At 51.2% G+C, this 5,000-nt stretch overlaps 1 non-coding gene across 1 annotated transcript in view; it reads right to left on the bottom strand.

The window, feature by feature from the left end:
- Positions 1-1,395, bottom strand: part of LOC126314302 (small subunit ribosomal RNA) — a 1,893-nt gene extending 498 nt beyond the window's left edge. Inside the window, exon 1 of the ribosomal RNA XR_007555763.1 lies at positions 1-1,395. This exon is cut by the window's left edge and continues 498 nt beyond it. This is a non-coding gene — a ribosomal RNA (small subunit ribosomal RNA).
- Positions 1,396-5,000: the final 3,605 nt, after the last annotated feature.

The following is a 5,000-nucleotide window of genomic DNA, read 5'->3' as shown; positions in this document are numbered from 1 at the left end:
TTAACCAGACAAATCGCTCCACCAACTAAGAACGGCCATGCACCACCACCCACCGAATCAAGAAAGAGCTATCAATCTGTCAATCCTTCCGGTGTCCGGGCCTGGTGAGGTTTCCCGTGTTGAGTCAAATTAAGCCGCAGGCTCCACTCCTGGTGGTGCCCTTCCGTCAATTCCTTTAAGTTTCAGCTTTGCAACCATACTTCCCCCGGAACCCAAAAGCTTTGGTTTCCCGGAGGCTGCCCGCCGAGTCATCGGAGGAACTGCGGCGGATCGCTGGCTGGCATCGTTTATGGTTAGAACTAGGGCGGTATCTGATCGCCTTCGAACCTCTAACTTTCGTTCTTGATTAATGAAAACATACTTGGCAAATGCTTTCGCTTCTGTTCGTCTTGCGACGATCCAAGAATTTCACCTCTAACGTCGCAATACGAATGCCCCCGCCTGTCCCTATTAATCATTACCTCGGGTTCCGAAAACCAACAAAATAGAACCGAGGTCCTATTCCATTATTCCATGCACACAGTATTCAGGCGGGCTTGCCTGCTTTAAGCACTCTAATTTGTTCAAAGTAAACGTGCCGGCCCACCGAGACACTCAACAAAGAGCACCCTGGTAGGATTTAAACGGGGTCCGCCTCGGGACGCGAAAGCACCCCTTCGGCTCGCCCCACCGGCAGGACGTCCCACGATACATGCCAGTTAAACACCGACGGGCGGTGAACCAACAGCGTGGGACACAAATCCAACTACGAGCTTTTTAACCGCAACAACTTTAATATACGCTATTGGAGCTGGAATTACCGCGGCTGCTGGCACCAGACTTGCCCTCCAATAGATACTCGTTAAAGGATTTAAAGTGTACTCATTCCGATTACGGGGCCTCGGATGAGTCCCGTATCGTTATTTTTCGTCACTACCTCCCCGTGCCGGGAGTGGGTAATTTGCGCGCCTGCTGCCTTCCTTGGATGTGGTAGCCGTTTCTCAGGCTCCCTCTCCGGAATCGAACCCTGATTCCCCGTTACCCGTTACAACCATGGTAGGCGCAGAACCTACCATCGACAGTTGATAAGGCAGACATTTGAAAGATGCGTCGCCGGTACGAGGACCGTGCGATCAGCCCAAAGTTATTCAGAGTCACCAAGGCAAACGGACCAGACAAGCCAATCCGATTGGTTTTGATCTAATAAAAGCGTGCCTTCCATCTCTGGTCGGGACTCTGTTTGCATGTATTAGCTCTAGAATTACCACAGTTATCCAAGTAACGTGGGTACGATCTAAGGAACCATAACTGATTTAATGAGCCATTCGCGGTTTCACCTTAATGCGGCTTGTACTGAGACATGCATGGCTTAATCTTTGAGACAAGCATATGACTACTGGCAGGATCAACCAGGGAGCTGCGTCAACTAGAGCTGAGCAGCCGGCCGCCCGGGAGTGTGTCCCGGGGGCCCGCGCGAACACGCAAGCGTCCGCTCAATTATTCTGCAAACAGGAGGAGGCCGAGCTCCCCTGCACGATACACCTCGAAACCCTCTCAGGTCCCGGCGGCGCGCAGCGCCGTCCTAGGTACTTGGTCGGTTTCGAGAGAGGCGCAATCGCCCGGAGTTAGGCGAGTAGACGGTTTTAGTGCGAACACCCTTGCTCCCAACTGAGCTTGCCGCTGCCGACAGAGGCCCGGGAGCGTGCTGTCGTGGCATTGCCGGCGGGAGACAACACGCGCCACCTATGGTGACCGGCAGCTCCAACGCCAGCGCCACACAAGGGCAAAGCCCCACTTGGGTGCAGAAGCGAACTCTCCCAGCACAGCGCACGCGCCAACACGTCCGCACAACTGCGATACAAACCACCTGCGAGAACCGCTGGGGCGACCGAGCAGCAGACGGCGTCGCGGCGCCGAGTGCCAGGCGGCGGCGCATCCTCAACGCACACAGTCCTCAATCAGACCAGCACACTGCAGATGTCCACCGCGCTTCGCACCGGGCTCGGCTGAACCAACTTTGGCCGCCAGGCGCCGCGTGCAGGGTGCGCCGCAGCGTAGCTGCGCCGCCTGCCGAGCCCGTCGGCTGGCGCTCCTGCCACTCGGCGCCCCCCACCAGCCGCCTGTTGCGCGTGCGCCCACGCAGCGCGCGGCCAACACGCCGGGCGGCCCCCCTTCACCGGCCGGGAACAGTCCCACCAAGCCACCGCCGCGTATCGCTTCATACCCACATGGGCCTAGTCACGTGTGTGGATGTGGCGGGTACCGCTGAAACAACCGGTTAATAGCTGTACCGATCGTCGCCATCACAGATTCACCTCCAGCGTGAACAACCGCTCAACAACGGATTTCCAGTTCATTTGCGTATCTTGGGCAGTAAACGTAGATGTCCACCTACATTTGCGAATTCAACAATTCTTGCATGCCAGGATGTCATGTGTCACGACACGCTACATCAGACCACATACACACTGCGACATGTGCAGAAGAGAACACGTGGAAGGTGGCCCGCGCACGTATGCGATGTCCCTTCCGCGATCCACTGTCAACCGGCATCTGCGGCATGTCCCAGATATGGAACGCGGTCCACCAGGGTAGCACTTTGTGTGAGGCAATACGACAAAGTCGGAATACACGCGTCACTACATCACACGGCTCACGCTGACCTGACCTGACTCACCGCACCACCACCCCCAGCGACCCAGGGTGACATACAATGCGTTCGTACGTTCCTCCCACACGCCTCTACGGCGTACCACAGTGCAACCTAGCTGTTATTGGGAGACGAGACAAGTAGCATCGAGCACAACATATGGAAATTGAGATTCGACACCGTTGGGCACAGCCAGCGTACGGTCACACGTATCACACTACTTCACTCTGTACGTAACTACCGATGATCGGTACAGCGTGTGGGTTACGCGTACGACATCAGCGGACAATGGACACAGACCATACCACGACGTACACTGAGGGCGTCGACATCTGAACGCAACTGAACAGCTGCGAGGCTCATTTAACACTCAAACGCCAGACCGACCAGCTTGAGAGGACGGAGACACAAAGAGAGGGGCAGAGGGGGGGGGGGGGCGATATAGTCCTATTGCAGTACAATTGACAGTGGATAGCGGGAATATGTGGAAAGTAAGCAACACTCGCAAGACATCTACATGAGGATAACAACGACACCAGAGATTCCGAGCAGTGAACTATGTTAGGCAAAGGGACAACGTGGGTTAGGTTAAGGGACAACGTGGGTTAGGTTAAGGGACAACGTGGGTTAGGTTAAGGGACAACGTGGGTTAGGTTAAGGGACAACGTGGGTTAGGTTAAGGGACAACGTGGGTTAGGTTAAGGGACAACGTGGGTTAGGTTAAGGGACAACGTGGGTTAGGTTAAGGGACAACGTGGGTTAGGTTAAGGGACAACGTGGGTTAGGTTAAGGGACAACGTGGGTTAGGTTAAGGGACAACGTGGGTTAGGTTAAGGGACAACGTGGGTTAGGTTAAGGGACAACGTGGGTTAGGTTAAGGGACAACGTGGGTTAGGTTAAGGGACAATGTGGGTTAGGTTAAGGGACAACGTGGGTTAGGTTAAGGGACAACGTGGGTTAGGTTAAGGGACAACGTGGGTTAGGTTAAGGGACAACGTGGGTTAGGTTAAGGGACAACGTGGGTTAGGTTAAGGGACAAATTGAGTTAGGTTAAGGGACAAATTGAGTTAGGTTAAGGGACAAATTGAGTTAGGTTAAGGGACAAATTGAGTTAGGTTAAGGGACAAATTGAGTTAGGTTAAGGGACAAATTGAGTTAGGTTAAGGGACAAATTGAGTTAGGTTAAGGGACAAATTGAGTTAGGTTAAGGGACAAATTGAGTTAGGTTAAGGGACAAATTGAGTTAGGTTAAGGGACAAATTGAGTTAGGTTAAGGGACAAATTGAGTTAGGTTAAGGGACAAATTGAGTTAGGTTAAGGGACAAATTGAGTTAGGTTAAGGGACAAATTGAGTTAGGTTAAGGGACAAATTGAGTTAGGTTAAGGGACAAATTGAGTTAGGTTAAGGGACAATTTGAGTTAGGTTAAGGGACAAATTGAGTTAGGTTAAGGGACAAATTGAGTTAGGTTAAGGGACAAATTGAGTTAGGTTAAGGGACAAATTGAGTTAGGTTAAGGGACAAATTGAGTTAGGTTAAGGGACAAATTGAGTTAGGTTAAGGGACAAATTGAGTTAGGTTAAGGGATAATCTGGTACAACCACAGTTAGGTTAAGCGATAATCTGGTACAGCCACAGTTAGGTTAAGCGATAATCTGGTACAGCCACAGTTAGGTTAAGCGATAATCTGGTACAGCCACAGTTAGGTTAAGCGATAATCTGGTACAGCCACAGTTAGGTTAAGCGATAATCTGGTACAGCCACAGTTAGGTTAAGCGATAATCTGGTACAGCCACAGTTAGGTTAAGCGATAATCTGGTACAGCCACAGTTAGGTTAAGCGATAATCTGGTACAGCCACAGTTAGGTTAAGCGATAATCTGGTACAGCCACAGTTAGGTTAAGCGATAATCTGGTACAGCCACAGTTAGGTTAAGCGATAATCTGGTACAGCCACAGTTAGGTTAAGCGATAATCTGGTACAGCCACAGTTAGGTTAAGCGATAATCTGGTACAGCCACAGTTAGGTTAAGCGATAATCTGGTACAGCCACAGTTAGGTTAAGCGATAATCTGGTACAGCCACAGTTAGGTTAAGCGATAATCTGGTACAGCCACAGTTAGGTTAAGCGATAATCTGGTACAGCCACAGTTAGGTTAAGCGATAATCTGGTACAGCCACAGTTAGGTTAAGCGATAATCTGGTACAGCCACAGTTAGGTTAAGCGATAATCTGGTACAGCCACAGTTAGGTTAAGCGATAATCTGGTACAGCCACAGTTAGGTTAAGCGATAATCTGGTACAGCCACAGTTAGGTTAAGCGATAATCTGGTACAGCCACAGTTAGGTTAAGCGATAATCTGGTACAGCCAC

Source organism: Schistocerca gregaria, unplaced genomic scaffold (genome assembly GCF_023897955.1).
Source record: "Schistocerca gregaria isolate iqSchGreg1 unplaced genomic scaffold, iqSchGreg1.2 ptg000550l, whole genome shotgun sequence".
Classification (NCBI taxonomy): domain Eukaryota; kingdom Metazoa; phylum Arthropoda; class Insecta; order Orthoptera; family Acrididae; genus Schistocerca; species Schistocerca gregaria.
This window is presented reverse-complemented; position numbering and strand designations above follow the sequence as displayed.